Source organism: Acanthochromis polyacanthus, chromosome 5 (genome assembly GCF_021347895.1).
Source record: "Acanthochromis polyacanthus isolate Apoly-LR-REF ecotype Palm Island chromosome 5, KAUST_Apoly_ChrSc, whole genome shotgun sequence".
NCBI classification, from domain to species: Eukaryota; Metazoa; Chordata; class Actinopteri; family Pomacentridae; genus Acanthochromis; species Acanthochromis polyacanthus.
The window spans coordinates 37,435,282-37,454,005 of record NC_067117.1 but is presented as its reverse complement, the minus strand read 5'-3'; positions in this window follow the sequence as shown (position 1 = coordinate 37,454,005).

Here is an 18,724-nt window from a genome sequence, read left to right as displayed (position 1 = left end):
AACATCATTTGCCGTCGCACAGATCACATTTCAAGTCATTCTGCACAAGAAATTTGTATGTCCACATTATGTTCACGTTAATGCAGGCTTCATGATTTTTCTGCGCTTGAAATGCTGGTCCGGAGCTGAAATGCACAGTTTGGTCAAATATGCTGTCCATGCAACTGGATCAAACCAGAACATCTCAAACATCATTTGCCTTCATACAGATCACATTTCAAGTCATTCTGCACAAGAAATTTGTCTGTCCACATTATGTTCACGTTAATGCAGGCTTCATGATTTTTCTGCGCTGCAAATGCTGATCCGGAGCTGAAATGCACAGTTTGGTCAAATATGCTGTCCATGCAATTCCTTCAACCCAGAACATCTTAAACATCATTTGCCTTCATACAGATCACATTTCAAGTCATTCTGCACAAGAAATTTGTTGTCCACATTATGTTCACGTTAATGCAGGCTTCATGATTTTTCTGCGCTTGAAATGCTGGTCGTGAGCTGAAATGCACAGTTTGGTCAAATATGCTGTCCATGCAACTGGATCAAACCAGAACATCTCAAACATCATTTGCCTTCATACAGATCACATTTCAAGTCATTCTGCACAAGAAATTTGTCTGTCCACATTATGTTCACGTTAATGCAGGCTTCATGATTTTTCTGCGCTGCAAATGCTGATACTGAGCTGAAATGCACAATTTGGTCAAATATGCTATCCATGCAATTCCTTCAACCCAGAACATCTTAAACATCATTTGCCGTCGCACAGATCACATTTCAAGTCATTCTGCACAAGAAATTTGTATGTCCACATTATGTTCACGTTAATGCAGGCTTCATGATTTTTCTGCGCTTGAAATGCTGGTCCGGAGCTGAAATGCACAGTTTGGTCAAATATGCTGTCCATGCAATTCCTTCAACCAGAACATCTTAAACATCATTTGCCTTCATACAGATCACATTTCAAGTAATTCTGAAAGAAACTTGTGTGTCCACATGATTTTCACGTTAATGAGGCTTCATGATTTTTCTGCGCTTGAAATGCTGGTCGTGAAATCATATGCACAGTGTGTCAAATATGCTGTCCATGCAATTGGTTCAAACCAGAACATCTCAAACATCATTTGCCTTCATACAGATCACATTTCAAGTCATCTGCACAAGAAATTTGTCTGTCCACATTATGTTCACGTTAATGCAGGCTTCATGATTTTTCTGCGCTGCAAATGCTGATACTGAGCTGAAATGCACAATTTGGTCAAATATGCTATCCATGCAATTCCTTCAACCCAGAACATCTTAAACATCATTTGCCGTCGCACAGATCACATTTCAAGTCATTCTGCACAAGAAATTTGTATGTCCACATTATGTTCACGTTAATGCAGGCTTCATGATTTTTCTGCGCTTGAAATGCTGGTCCGGAGCTGAAATGCACAGTTTGGTCAAATATGCTGTACATGCAATTCCTTCAACCCAGAACATCTTAAACGTCATTTGCCTTCATATGGATCACATTTCAAGTAATTCTGAAGGAGAAACTTCTGTGTCCAGATGATTTTCACGTTAATGAAGGCTTCATCATTTTTCTGCGCTTGAAATGCTGGTCGTGAAATCATATGCACAGTGTGCTCAAAAATGCTGTCCATGCAATTGGTTCAAACCAGAACATCTCAAACATCATTTGCCTTCATACAGATCACATTTCAAGTCAATCTGCACAAGAAATTTGTGTGTCCACATTATGTTCACGTTAATGCAGGCTTCATGATTTTTCTGCGCTGCAAATGCTGATACTGAGCTGAAATGCACAATTTGGTCAAATATGCTGTCCATGCAATTCCTTCAACCCAGAACATCTTAAACATCATTTGCCGTCGCACAGATCACATTTCAAGTCATTCTGCACAAGAAATTTGTATGTCCACATTATGTTCACGTTAATGCAGGCTTCATGATTTTTCTGCGCTTGAAATGCTGGTCCGGAGCTGAAATGCACAGTTTGGTCAAATATGCTGTACATGCAATTCCTTCAACCCAGAACATCTTAAACGTCATTTGCCTTCATACAGATCACATTTCAAGTAATTCTGAAGAGAAACTTCTGTGTCCACATGATTTTCACGTTAATGAGGCTTCATGATTTTTCTGCGCTTGAAATGCTGGTCGTGAAATCATATGCACAGTGTGCTCAAAAATGCTGTCCATGCAATTGGTTCAAACCAGAACATCTCAAACATCATTTGCCTTCATACAGATCACATTTCAAGTCAATCTGCACAAGAAATTTGTGTGTCCACATTATGTTCACGTTAATGCAGGCTTCATGATTTTTCTGCGCTTGAAATGCTGGTCCGGAGCTGAAATGCACAGTTTGGTCAAATATGCTGTCCATGCAACTGGATCAAACCAGAACATCTCAAACATCATTTGCCTTCATACAGATCACATTTCAAGTCATTCTGCACAAGAAATTTGTCTGTCCACATTATGTTCACGTTAATGCAGGCTTCATGATTTTTCTGCGCTGCAAATGCTGATACTGAGCTGAAATGCACAATTTGGTCAAATATGCTATCCATGCAATTCCTTCAACCCAGAACATCTTAAACATCATTTGCCGTCGCACAGATCACATTTCAAGTCATTCTGCACAAGAAATTTGTATGTCCACATTATGTTCACGTTAATGCAGGCTTCATGATTTTTCTGCGCTTGAAATGCTGGTCCGGAGCTGAAATGCACAGTTTGGTCAAATATGCTGTACATGCAATTCCTTCAACCCAGAACATCTTAAACGTCATTTGCCTTCATATGGATCACATTTCAAGTAATTCTGAAGGAGAAACTTCTGTGTCCAGATGATTTTCACGTTAATGAAGGCTTCATGATTTTTCTGCGCTTGAAATGCTGGTCGTGAAATCATATGCACAGTGTTGTCAAATATGCTGTCCATGCAACTGGTTCAAACCAGAACATCTCAAACATCATTTGCCTTCATACAGATCACATTTCAAGTCATTCTGCACAAGAAATTTGTCTGTCCACATTATGTTCACGTTAATGCAGGCTTCATGATTTTTCTGCGCTGCAAATGCTGATACTGAGCTGAAATGCACAATTTGGTCAAATATGCTATCCATGCAATTCCTTCAACCCAGAACATCTTAAACATCATTTGCCGTCGCACAGATCACATTTCAAGTCATTCTGCACAAGAAATTTGTATGTCCACATTATGTTCACGTTAATGCAGGCTTCATGATTTTTCTGCGCTTGAAATGCTGGTCCGGAGCTGAAATGCACAGTTTGGTCAAATATGCTGTCCATGCAACTGGATCAAACCAGAACATCTCAAACATCATTTGCCTTCATACAGATCACATTTCAAGTCATTCTGCACAAGAAATTTGTCTGTCCACATTATGTTCACGTTAATGCAGGCTTCATGATTTTTCTGCGCTGCAAATGCTGATACTGAGCTGAAATGCACAATTTGGTCAAATATGCTATCCATGCAATTCCTTCAACCCAGAACATCTTAAACATCATTTGCCGTCGCACAGATCACATTTCAAGTCATTCTGCACAAGAAATTTGTATGTCCACATTATGTTCACGTTAATGCAGGCTTCATGATTTTTCTGCGCTTGAAATGCTGGTCCGGAGCTGAAATGCACAGTTTGGTCAAATATGCTGTCCATGCAACTGGATCAAACCAGAACATCTCAAACATCATTTGCCTTCATACAGATCACATTTCAAGTCATTCTGCACAAGAAATTTGTCTGTCCACATTATGTTCACGTTAATGCAGGCTTCATGATTTTTCTGCGCTGCAAATGCTGATACTGAGCTGAAATGCACAATTTGGTCAAATATGCTATCCATGCAATTCCTTCAACCCAGAACATCTTAAACATCATTTGCCGTCGCACAGATCACATTTCAAGTCATTCTGCACAAGAAATTTGTATGTCCACATTATGTTCACGTTAATGCAGGCTTCATGATTTTTCTGCGCTTGAAATGCTGGTCCGGAGCTGAAATGCACAGTTTGGTCAAATATGCTGTCCATGCAACTGGATCAAACCAGAACATCTTAAACATCATTTGCCTTCATACAGATCACATTTCAAGTCATTCTGCACAAGAAATTTGTCTGTCCACATTATGTTCACGTTAATGCAGGCTTCATGATTTTTCTGCGCTGCAAATGCTGATACTGAGCTGAAATGCACAATTTGGTCAAATATGCTGTCCATGCAATTCCTTCAACCCAGAACATCTTAAACATCATTTGCCGTCGCACAGATCACATTTCAAGTCATTCTGCACAAGAAATTTGTATGTCCACATTATGTTCACGTTAATGCAGGCTTCATGATTTTTCTGCGCTTGAAATGCTGGTCCGGAGCTGAAATGCACAGTTTGGTCAAATATGCTGTACATGCAATTCCTTCAACCCAGAACATCTTAAACGTCATTTGCCTTCATATGGATCACATTTCAAGTAATTCTGAAGGAGAAACTTCTGTGTCCAGATGATTTTCACGTTAATGAAGGCTTCATCATTTTTCTGCGCTTGAAATGCTGGTCGTGAAATCATATGCACAGTGTGCTCAAAAATGCTGTCCATGCAATTGGTTCAAACCAGAACATCTCAAACATCATTTGCCTTCATACAGATCACATTTCAAGTCAATCTGCACAAGAAATTTGTGTGTCCACATTATGTTCACGTTAATGCAGGCTTCATGATTTTTCTGCGCTGCAAATGCTGATACTGAGCTGAAATGCACAATTTGGTCAAATATGCTATCCATGCAATTCCTTCAACCCAGAACATCTTAAACATCATTTGCCGTCGCACAGATCACATTTCAAGTCATTCTGCACAAGAAATTTGTATGTCCACATTATGTTCACGTTAATGCAGGCTTCATGATTTTTCTGCGCTTGAAATGCTGGTCCGGAGCTGAAATGCACAGTTTGGTCAAATATGCTGTACATGCAATTCCTTCAACCCAGAACATCTTAAACGTCATTTGCCTTCATATGGATCACATTTCAAGTAATTCTGAAGGAGAAACTTCTGTGTCCAGATGATTTTCACGTTAATGAAGGCTTCATCATTTTTCTGCGCTTGAAATGCTGGTCGTGAAATCATATGCACAGTGTGCTCAAAAATGCTGTCCATGCAATTGGTTCAAACCAGAACATCTCAAACATCATTTGCCTTCATACAGATCACATTTCAAGTCAATCTGCACAAGAAATTTGTGTGTCCACATTATGTTCACGTTAATGCAGGCTTCATGATTTTTCTGCGCTGCAAATGCTGATACTGAGCTGAAATGCACAATTTGGTCAAATATGCTATCCATGCAATTCCTTCAACCCAGAACATCTTAAACATCATTTGCCGTCGCACAGATCACATTTCAAGTCATTCTGCACAAGAAATTTGTATGTCCACATTATGTTCACGTTAATGCAGGCTTCATGATTTTTCTGCGCTTGAAATGCTGGTCCGGAGCTGAAATGCACAGTTTGGTCAAATATGCTGTCCATGCAACTGGATCAAACCAGAACATCTCAAACATCATTTGCCTTCATACAGATCACATTTCAAGTCATTCTGCACAAGAAATTTGTCTGTCCACATTATGTTCACGTTAATGCAGGCTTCATGATTTTTCTGCGCTGCAAATGCTGATACTGAGCTGAAATGCACAATTTGGTCAAATATGCTGTCCATGCAATTCCTTCAACCCAGAACATCTTAAACATCATTTGCCTTCACAGATCACATTTCAAGTCATTCTGCACAAGAAATTTGTATGTCCACATTATGTTCACGTTAATGCAGGCTTCATGATTTTTCTGCGCTGCAAATGCTGATACTGAGCTGAAATGCACAATTTGGTCAAATATGCTGTCCATGCAATTCCTTCAACCCAGAACATCTTAAACATCATTTGCCTTCATACAGATCACATTTCAAGTCATTCTGCACAAGAAATTTGTTGTCCACATTATGTTCACGTTAATGCAGGCTTCATGATTTTTCTGCGCTGCAAATGCTGATACTGAGCTGAAATGCACAATTTGGTCAAATATGCTGTCCATGCAATTCCTTCAACCCAGAACATCTTAAACATCATTTGCCGTCGCACAGATCACATTTCAAGTCATTCTGCACAAGAAATTTGTGTGTCCACATTATGTTCACGTTAATGCAGGCTTCATGATTTTTCTGCGCTTGAAATGCTGGTCCGGAGCTGAAATGCACAGTTTGGTCAAATATGCTGTCCATGCAACTGGATCAAACCAGAACATCTTCAAACATCATTTGCCTTCATACAGATCACATTTCAAGTCATTCTGCACAAGAAATTTGTCTGTCCACATTATGTTCACGTTAATGCAGGCTTCATGATTTTTCTGCGCTGCAAATGCTGATACTGAGCTGAAATGCACAATTTGGTCAAATATGCTATCCATGCAATTCCTTCAACCCAGAACATCTTAAACATCATTTGCCGTCGCACAGATCACATTTCAAGTCATTCTGCACAAGAAATTTGTATGTCCACATTATGTTCACGTTAATGCAGGCTTCATGATTTTTCTGCGCTTGAAATGCTGGTCCGGAGCTGAAATGCACAGTTTGGTCAAATATGCTGTCCATGCAACTGGATCAAACCAGAACATCTCAAACATCATTTGCCTTCATACAGATCACATTTCAAGTCATTCTGCACAAGAAATTTGTCTGTCCACATTATGTTCACGTTAATGCAGGCTTCATGATTTTTCTGCGCTGCAAATGCTGATACTGAGCTGAAATGCACAATTTGGTCAAATATGCTATCCATGCAATTCCTTCAACCCAGAACATCTTAAACATCATTTGCCGTCGCACAGATCACATTTCAAGTCATTCTGCACAAGAAATTTGTATGTCCACATTATGTTCACGTTAATGCAGGCTTCATGATTTTTCTGCGCTTGAAATGCTGGTCCGGAGCTGAAATGCACAGTTTGGTCAAATATGCTGTCCATGCAACTGGATCAAACCAGAACATCTTAAACATCATTTGCCTTCATACAGATCACATTTCAAGTCATTCTGCACAAGAAATTTGTCTGTCCACATTATGTTCACGTTAATGCAGGCTTCATGATTTTTCTGCGCTGCAAATGCTGATACTGAGCTGAAATGCACAATTTGGTCAAATATGCTATCCATGCAATTCCTTCAACCCAGAACATCTTAAACATCATTTGCCGTCGCACAGATCACATTTCAAGTCATTCTGCACAAGAAATTTGTATGTCCACATTATGTTCACGTTAATGCAGGCTTCATGATTTTTCTGCGCTGCAAATGCTGATACTGAGCTGAAATGCACAATTTGGTCAAATATGCTGTCCATGCAATTCCTTCAACCCAGAACATCTTAAACATCATTTGCCTTCATACAGATCACATTTCAAGTCATCTGCACAAGAAATTTGTGTGTCCACATTATGTTCACGTTAATGCAGGCTTCATGATTTTTCTGCGCTTGAAATGCTGATACTGAGCTGAAATGCACAATTTGGTCAAATATGCTGTCCATGCAATTCCTTCAACCAGAACATCTTAAACATCATTTGCCTTCATACAGATCACATTTCAAGTCATTCTGCACAAGAAATTTGTTGTCCACATTATGTTCACGTTAATGCAGGCTTCATGATTTTTCTGCGCTGCAAATGCTGATACTGAGCTGAAATGCACAATTTGGTCAAATATGCTGTCCATGCAATTCCTTCAACCCAGAACATCTTAAACATCATTTGCCGTCGCACAGATCACATTTCAAGTCATTCTGCACAAGAAATTTGTGTGTCCACATTATGTTCACGTTAATGAGGCTTCATGATTTTTCTGCGCTTGAAATGCTGGTCCGGAGCTGAAATGCACAGTTTGGTCAAATATGCTGTCCATGCAACTGGATCAAACCAGAACATCTTAAACATCATTTGCCTTCATACAGATCACATTTCAAGTCATTCTGCACAAGAAATTTGTCTGTCCACATTATGTTCACGTTAATGCAGGCTTCATGATTTTTCTGCGCTGCAAATGCTGATACTGAGCTGAAATGCACAATTTGGTCAAATATGCTATCCATGCAATTCCTTCAACCCAGAACATCTTAAACATCATTTGCCGTCGCACAGATCACATTTCAAGTCATTCTGCACAAGAAATTTGTATGTCCACATTATGTTCACGTTAATGCAGGCTTCATGATTTTTCTGCGCTTGAAATGCTGGTCCGGAGCTGAAATGCACAGTTTGGTCAAATATGCTGTCCATGCAACTGGATCAAACCAGAACATCTCAAACATCATTTGCCTTCATACAGATCACATTTCAAGTCAATCTGCACAAGAAATTTGTCTGTCCACATTATGTTCACGTTAATGCAGGCTTCATGATTTTTCTGCGCTTGAAATGCTGGTCCGGAGCTGAAATGCACAGTTTGGTCAAATATGCTGTCCATGCAATCTGGATCAACCAGAACATCTTAAACATCATTTGCCGTCGCACAGATCACATTTCAAGTCATTCTGCACAAGAAATTTGTATGTCCACATTATGTTCACGTTAATGCAGGCTTCATGATTTTTCTGCGCTTGAAATGCTGGTCCGGAGCTGAAATGCACAGTTTGGTCAAATATGCTGTACATGCAATTCCTTCAACCCAGAACATCTTAAACATCATTTGCCTTCATACAGATCACATTTCAAGTCATTCTGCACAAGAAATTTGTGTGTCCACATTATGTTCACGTTAATGCAGGCTTCATGATTTTTCTGCGCTTAAAATAATGATCCTGGCCTGAAGTACACAATTTGGTCAAATATGCTGTCCATGCAATTCTTTCGAACCAGAACATCTTCAACATCATTTGTCTTCATACAGATGACATGTCAAGTCAATCTGCACAAGAAATTTGTCTGTCTACATTATGTTCACGTTAATGCAGGCTTCATGATTTTTCTGCGCTTGAAATGCTGGTCCGGAGCTGAAATGCACAGTTTGGTCAAATAAGCTGTCCATGCAATTCCTTCAACATCTTCAACATCATTTGCCATCATACAGATCACATTTGAACAAGAACTTTGTGTGTTAAACATGAACTTTACGTTCATGACGCTTTCATGATTTCTCTGCTCTTGAAATGCTGGTCGTGAAATCATATGCACAGTGTTGTCAAATATGCTGTCCATGCAACTGGATCAAACCAGAACATCTTAAACATCATTTGCCTTCATACAGATCACATTTCAAGTCATTCTGCACAAGAAATTTGTCTGTCCAAATTATGTTCACGTTAATGCAGGCTTCATGATTTTTCTGCGCTGCAAATGCTGATACTGAGCTGAAATGCACAATTTGGTCAAATATGCTGTACATGCAATTCCTTCAACCCAGAACATCTTAAACATCATTTGCCGTCGCACAGATCACATTTCAAGTCATTCTGCACAAGAAATTTGTATGTCCACATTATGTTCACGTTAATGCAGGCTTCATGATTTTTCTGCGCTTGAAATGCTGGTCCGGAGCTGAAATGCACAGTTTGGTCAAATATGCTGTCCATGCAACTGGATCAAACCAGAACATCTCAAACATCATTTGCCTTCATACAGATCACATTTCAAGTCATTCTGCACAAGAAATTTGTGTGTCCACATTATGTTCACGTTAATGCAGGCTTCATGATTTTTCTGCGTTTGAAATGCTGGTCCGGAGCTGAAATGCACAGTTTGGTCAAATATGCTGTACATGCAATTCCTTCAACCCAGAACATCTTAAACGTCATTTGCCTTCATATGGATCACATTTCAAGTAAATCTGAAGGAGAAACTTCTGTGTCCAGATTATTTTCACGTTAATGAAGGCTTCATCATTTTTCTGCGCTTGAAATGCTGGTCGTGAAATCATATGCACAAGTGTGGTCAAATATGCTGTCCATGCAACTGGATCTAACCAGAACATCACAAACATCATTTGCCTTCATACAGATCACATTTCAAGTCATTCTGCACAAGAAATTTGTCTGTCCACATTATGTTCTCGTTAATGCAGGCTTCATGATTTTTCTGCGCTTGAAATGCTGGTCCGGAGCTGAAATGCACAGTTTGGTCAAATATGCTGTACATGCAATTCCTTCAACCCAGAACATCTTAAACGTCATTTGCCTTCATATGGATCACATTTCAAGTCATTCTGAAGGAGAAACTTCTGTGTCCAGATTATGTTCACGTTAATGCAGGCTTCCTGATTTTTCTGCGCTGCAAATGCTGATACTGAGCTGAAATGCACAATTTGGTCAAATATGCTGTCCATGCAATTCCTTCAACCCAGAACATCTTAAACATCATTTGCCTTCATACAGATCACATTTCAAGTCAATCTGCACAAGAAATTTGTGTGTCCACATTATGTTCACGTTAATGCAGGCTTCATGATTTTTCTGCGCTGCAAATGCTGATACTGAGCTGAAATGCACAATTTGGTCAAATATGCTGTCCATGCAATTCCTTCAACCCAGAACATCTTAAACATCATTTGCCTTCATACAGATCACATTTCAAGTCATTCTGCACAAGAAATTTGTGTGTCCACATTATGTTCACGTTAATGCAGGCTTCATGATTTTTCTGCGCTTAAAATAATGATCCTGGGCTGAAGTACACAATTTGGTCAAATATGCTGTCCATGCAATTGGTTCAAACCAGAACATCTCAAACATCATTTGCCTTCATAGAGATCACATTTCATGTCAATCTGCACAAGAAATTTGTGTGTCCACATTATGTTCACGTTAATGCAGGCTTCATGATTTTTCTGCGCTGCAAATGCTGATACTGAGCTGAAATGCACAATTTGGTCAAATATGCTGTCCATGCAATTCCTTCAACCCAGAACATCTTAAACATCATTTGCCGTCGCACAGATCACATTTCAAGTCATTCTGCACAAGAAATTTGTATGTCCACATTATGTTCACGTTAATGCAGGCTTCATGATTTTTCTGCGCTTGAAATGCTGGTCCGGAGCTGAAATGCACAGTTTGGTCAAATATGCTGTCCATGCAACTGGATCAAACCAGAACATCTCAAACATCATTTGCCTTCATACAGATCACATTTCAAGTCAATCTGCACAAGAAATTTGTATGTCCACATTATGTTCACGTAAAATGCAGGCTTCATGATTTTTCTGCGCTTGAAATGCTGGTCCGGAGCTGAAATGCACAGTTTGGTCAAATATGCTGTACATGCAATTTCTTCAACCCAGAACATCTTAAACGTCATTTGCCTTCATATGGATCACATTTCAAGTAATTCTGAAGGAGAAACTTCTGTGTCCAGATTATGTTCACGTTAATGCAGGCTTCCTGATTTTTCTGCGCTGCAAATGCTGATACTGAGCTGAAATGCACAATTTGGTCAAATATGCTGTCCATGCAATTCCTTCAACCCAGAACATCTTAAACATCATTTGCCTTCATACAGATCACATTTCAAGTCAATCTGCACAAGAAATTTGTGTGTCCACATTATGTTCACGTTAATGCAGGCTTCCTGATTTTTCTGCGCTGCAAATGCTGATACTGAGCTGAAATGCACAATTTGGTCAAATATGCTGTCCATGCAATTCCTTCAACCCAGAACATCTTAAACATCATTTGCCTTCATACAGATCACATTTCAAGTCATTCTGCACAAGAAATTTGTGTGTCCACATTATGTTCACGTTAATGCAGGCTTCATGATTTTTCTGCGCTTAAAATAATGATCCTGGGCTGAAGTACACAATTTGGTCAAATATGCTGTCCATGCAATTCTTTCGAACCAGAACATCTTCAACATCATTTGTCTTCATACAGATGACATGTCAAGTCAATCTGCACAAGAAATTTGTCTGTCTACATTATGTTCACGTTAATGCAGGCTTCATGATTTTTCTGCGCTTGAAATGCTGGTCCGGAGCTGAAATGCACAGTTTGGTCAAATAAGCTGTCCATGCAATTCCTTCAACATCTTCAACATCATTTGCCATCATACAGATCACACTTGAACAAGAACTTTGTGTGTTAAACATTAACTTTACGTTCATGACGCTTTCATGATTTCTCTGCTCTTGAAATGCTGGTCGTGAAATCATATGCACAGTGTTGTCAAATATGCTGTCCATGCAACTGGATCAAACCAGAACATCTTAAACATCATTTGCCTTCATACAGATCACATTTCAAGTCATTCTGCACAAGAAATTTGTCTGTCCACATTATGTTCACGTTAATGCAGGCTTCATGATTTTTCTGCGCTGCAAATGCTGATACTGAGCTGAAATGCACAATTTGGTCAAATATGCTATCCATGCAATTCCTTCAACCCAGAACATCTTAAACATCATTTGCCGTCGCACAGATCACATTTCAAGTCATTCTGCACAAGAAATTTGTATGTCCACATTATGTTCACGTTAATGCAGGCTTCATGATTTTTCTGCGTTTGAAATGCTGGTCCGGAGCTGAAATGCACAGTTTGGTCAAATATGCTGTACATGCAATTCCTTCAACCCAGAACATCTTAAACGTCATTTGCCTTCATATGGATCACATTTCAAGTAATTCTGAAGGAGAAACTTCTGTGTCCAGATGATTTTCACGTTAATGAAGGCTTCATCATTTTTCTGCGCTTGAAATGCTGGTCGTGAAATCATATGCACAGTGTGCTCAAAAATGCTGTACATGCAATTGGTTCAAACCAGAACATCTCAAACATCATTTGCCTTCATACAGATCACATTTCAAGTCAATCTGCACAAGAAATTTGTGTGTCCACATTATGTTCACGTTAATGCAGGCTTCATGATTTTTTTGCGCTGCAAATGCTGATACTGAGCTGAAATGCACAATTTGGTCAAATATGCTGTCCATGCAATTCCTTCAACCCAGAACATCTTAAACATCATTTGCCGTCGCACAGATCACATTTCAAGTCATTCTGCACAAGAAATTTGTATGTCCACATTATGTTCACGTTAATGCAGGCTTCATGATTTTTCTGCGCTTGAAATGCTGGTCCGGAGCTGAAATGCACAGTTTGGTCAAATATGCTGTCCATGCAACTGGATCAAACCAGAACATCTCAAACATCATTTGCCTTCATACAGATCACATTTCAAGTCATTCTGCACAAGAAATTTGTGTGTCCACATTATGTTCACGTTAATGCAGGCTTCATGATTTTTCTGCGTTTGAAATGCTGGTGCGGAGCTGAAATGCACAGTTTGGTCAAATATGCTGTACATGCAATTCCTTCAACCCAGAACATCTTAATCGTCATTTGCCTTCATATGGATCACATTTCAAGTAAATCTGAAGGAGAAACTTCTGTGTCCAGATTATTTTCACGTTAATGAAGGCTTCATCATTTTTCTGCGCTTGAAATGCTGGTCGTGAAATCATATGCACAGTGTGCTCAAAAATGCTGTACATGCAATTGGTTCAAACCAGAACATCTCAAACATCATTTGCCTTCGTACAGATTACATTTCAAGTCATTCTGCACAATAAATTTGTGTGTCCACATTATGTTCACGTTAATGCAGGCTTCATGATTTTTCTGCGCTTGAAATGCTGATACTGAGCTTAAATGCACAGTTTGGTCAAATATGCTGTCCATGCAATTCCTTCAACATCTTCAAAATCATTTGCCATCATACAGATCACATTTGAACAAGAACTTTGTGTGTTAACATGAACTTTACGTTAATGACGCTTTCATGATTTCTCTGCTCTTGAAATGCTGGTCGTGAAATCATATGCACAGTGTGGTCAAATATGCTGTCCATGCAACTGGATCAAACCAGAACATCTCAAACATCATTTGCCTTCATCCAGATCACATTTCAAGTCAATCTGCACAAGAAATTTGTGTGTCCACATTATGTTCACGTGAATGCAGGCTTCATGATTTTTCTGCGCTTGAAATGCTGATACTGAGCTGAAATGCACAATTTGGTCAAATATGCTGTCCATGCAATTCCTTCAACCCAGAACATCTTAAACATCATTTGCCGTCGCACAGATCACATTTCAAGTCATTCTGCACAAGAAATTTGTGTGTCCACATTATGTTCACGTTAATGCAGGCTTCATGATTTTTCTGCGCTTGAAATGCTGATACTGAGCTTAAATGCACAATTTGGTCAAATATGCTGTCCATGCAATTCCTTCAACCCAGAACATCTTAAACATCATTTGCCGTCGCACAGATCACATTTCAAGTCATTCTGCACAAGAAATTTGTATGTCCACATTATGTTCACGTTAATGCAGGCTTCATGATTTTTCTGCGCTTGAAATGCTGGTCCGGAGCTGAAATGCACAGTTTGGTCAAATATGCTGTCCATGCAACTGGATCAAACCAGAACATCTCAAACATCATTTGCCTTCATACAGATCACATTTCAAGTCAATCTGCACAAGAAATTTGTGTGTCCACATTATGTTCACGTTAATGCAGGCTTCATGATTTTTCTGCGCTGCAAATGCTGATACTGAGCTGAAATGCACAATTTGGTCAAATATGCTATCCATGCAATTCCTTCAACCCAGAACATCTTAAACATCATTTGCCGTCGCACAGATCACATTTCAAGTCATTCTGCACAAGAAATTTGTATGTCCACATTATGTTCACGTTAATGCAGGCTTCATGATTTTTCTGCGCTTAAAATAATGATCCTGGCCTGAGGTACACAATTTGGTCAAATATGCTGTCCATGCAATTCTTTCGAACCAGAACATCTTCAACATCATTTGTCTTCATACAGATGACATGTCAAGTCAATCTGCACAAGAAATTTGTCTGTCTACATTATGTTCACGTTAATGCAGGCTTCATGATTTTTCTGCGCTTGAAATGCTGGTCCGGAGCTGAAATGCACAGTTTGGTCAAATAAGCTGTCCATGCAATTCCTTCAACATCTTCAACATCATTTGCCATCATACAGATCACATTTGAACAAGAACTTTGTGTGTTAAACATGAACTTTACGTTCATGACGCTTTCATGATTTCTCTGCTCTTGAAATGCTGGTCGTGAAATCATATGCACAGTGTGCTCAAAAATGCTGTACATGCAATTGGTTCAAACCAGAACATCTCAAACATCATTTGCCTTCGTACAGATTACATTTCAAGTCATTCTGCACAAGAAATTTGTCTGTCCACATTATGTTCACGTTAATGCAGGCTTTTCTGCGCTGCAAATGCTGATACTGAGCTGAAATGCACAATTTGGTCAAATATGCTGTACATGCAATTCCTTCAACCCAGAACATCTTAAACGTCATTTGCCTTCATATGGATCACATTTCAAGTAAATCTGAAGGAGAAACTTCTGTGTCCAGATTATTTTCACGTTAATGAAGGCTTCATCATTTTTCTGCGCTTGAAATGCTGGTCGTGAAATCATATGCACAGTGTGCTCAAAAATGCTGTACATGCAATTGGTTCAAACCAGAACATCTCAAACATCATTTGCCTTCGTACAGATTACATTTCAAGTCATTCTGCACAAGAAATTTGTGTGTCCACATTATGTTCACGTTAATGCAGGCTTCATGATTTTTCTGCGCTTGAAATGCTGATACTGAGCTTAAATGCACAATTTGGTCAAATATGCTGTCCATGCAATTCCTTCAACCCAGAACATCTTAAACATCATTTGCCGTCGCACAGATCACATTTCAAGTCATTCTGCACAAGAAATTTGTATGTCCACATTATGTTCACGTTAATGCAGGCTTCATGATTTTTCTGCTCTTGAAATACTGGTCCGGAGCTGAAATGCACAGTTTGGTCAGATATGCTGTCCATGCAACTGGATCAAACCAGAACATCTCAAACATCATTTGCCTTCATAAGATCACATTTCAAGTCAATCTGCACAAGAAATTTGTGTGTCCACATTATGTTCACGTTAATGCAGGCTTCATGATTTTTCTGCGCTGCAAATGCTGATACTGAGCTGAAATGCACAATTTGGTCAAATATGCTATCCATGCAATTTCTTCAACCCAGAACATCTTAAACATCATTTGCCGTCGCACAGATCACATTTCAAGTCATTCTGCACAAGAAATTTGTATGTCCACATTATGTTCACGTTAATGCAGGCTTCATGATTTTTCTGTGCTTGAAATGCTGGTCCGGAGCTGAAATGCACAGTTTGGTCAAATATGCTGTCCATGCAATTCCTTCAACCCAGAACATCTTAAACATCATTTGCCTTCATACAGATCACATTTCAAGTCATTCTGCACAAGAAATTTGTGTGTCCACATTATGTTCACGTTAATGCAGGCTTCATGATTTTTCTGCGCTTAAAATAATGATCCTGGCCTGAGGTACACAATTTGGTCAAATATGCTGTCCATGCAATTCTTTCGAACCAGAACATCTTCAACATCATTTGTCTTCATACAGATGACATGTCAAGTCAATCTGCACAAGAAATTTGTCTGTCTACATTATGTTCACGTTAATGCAGGCTTCATGATTTTTCTGCGCTTGAAATGCTGGTCCGGAGCTGAAATGCACAGTTTGGTCAAATATGCTGTCCATGCAATTCCTTCAACCCAGAACATCTTAAACATCATTTGCCTTCGTACAGATCACATTTCAAGTCATTCTGCACAAGAAATTTGTGTGTCCACATTATGTTCACGTTAATGCAGGCTTCATGATTTTTCTGCGCTTCAAATGCTGATACTGAGCTTAAATGCACAGTTTGGTCAAATATGCTGTCCATGAAATTCCTTCAACATCTTCAACATAATTTGCCATCATACAGATCACATTTGAACAAGAACTTTGTGTGTTAACATGAACTTTCCGTTAATGACGCTTTCATGATTTCTCTGCTCTTGAAATGCTGGTCGTGAAATCATATGCACAGTGGGGTCAAATATGCTGTCCATGCAACTGGATCAAACCAGAACATCTCAAACATCATTTGCCTTCATACAGATCACATTTCAAGTCATTCTGCACAAGAAATTTGTGTGTCCACATTATGTTCACGTTAATGCAGGCTTCATGATTTTTCTGCGTTTGAAATGCTGGTCCGGAGCTGAAATGCACAGTTTGGTCAAATATGCTGTCCATGCAATTCCTTCAACCCAGAACATCTTAAACATCATTTGCCTTCATACAGATCACATTTCAAGTCATTCTGCACAAGAAATTTGTGTGTCCACATTATGTTCACGTTAATGCAGGCTTCATGATTTTTCTGCGCTTGAAATGCTGATACTGAGCTTAAATGCACAGTTTGGTCAAATATGCTGTCCATGCAATTCCTTCAACATCTTCAAAATCATTTGCCATCATACAGATCACATTTGAACAAGAACTTTGTGTGTTAACATGAACTTTCCGTTAATGACGCTTTCATGATTTCTCTGCTCTTGAAATGCTGGTCGTGAAATCATATGCACAGTGGGGTCAAATATGCTGTCCATGCAACTGGATCAAACCAGAACATCTCAAACATCATTTGCCTTCATACAGATCACATTTCAAGTCATTCTGCACAAGAAATTTGTGTGTCCACATTATGTTCACGTTAATGCAGGCTTCATGATTTTTCTGCGTTTGAAATGCTGGTCCGGAGCTGAAATGCACAGTTTGGTCAAATATGCTGTCCATGCAATTCCTTCAACCCAGAACATCTTAAACATCATTTGCCTTCATACAGATCACATTTCAAGTCATTCTGCACAAGAAATTTGTGTGTCCACATTATGTTCACGTTAATGCAGGCTTCATGATTTTTCTGCGTTTGAAATGCTGGTCCGGAGCTGAAATGCACAGTTTGGTCAAATATGCTGTACATGCAATTCCTTCAACCCAGAACATCTTAAACGTCATTTGCCTTCATATGGATCACATTTCAAGTAAATCTGAAGGAGAAACTTCTGTGTCCAGATTATGTTCACGTTAATGAAGGCTTCATCATTTTTCTGCGCTTGAAATGCTGGTCGTGAAATCATATGCACAGTGTGCTCAAAAATGCTGTACATGCAATTGGTTCAAACCAGAGCATCTCAAACATCATTTGCCTTCGTACAGATCACATTTCAAGTCATTCTGCACAAGAAATTTGTGTGTCCACATTATGTTCACGTTGATGCAGGCTTCATGATTTTTCTGAGCTTGAAATGCTGATACTGAGCTTAAATGCACAGTTTGGTCAAATATGCTTTCCATGCAATTCCTTCAACATCTTCAACATCATTTGCCATCATACAGATCACATTTGAACAAGAACTTTGTGTGTTAACATGAACTTTACGTTAATGACGCTTTCATGATTTCTCTGCTCTTAAATGCTGGTCGTGAAATCATATGCACAGTGTGGTCAAATATGCTGTCCATGCAACTGGATCAAACCAGAACATCTCAAACATCATTTGCCTTCACACAGATCACATTTCAAGTCAATCTGCACAAGAAATTTGTCTGTCCACATTATGTTCACGTTAATGCAGGCTTCATGATTTTTCTGCGTTTGAAATGCTGGTCCGGAGCTGAAATGCACAGTTTGGTCAAATATGCTGTACATGCAATTCCTT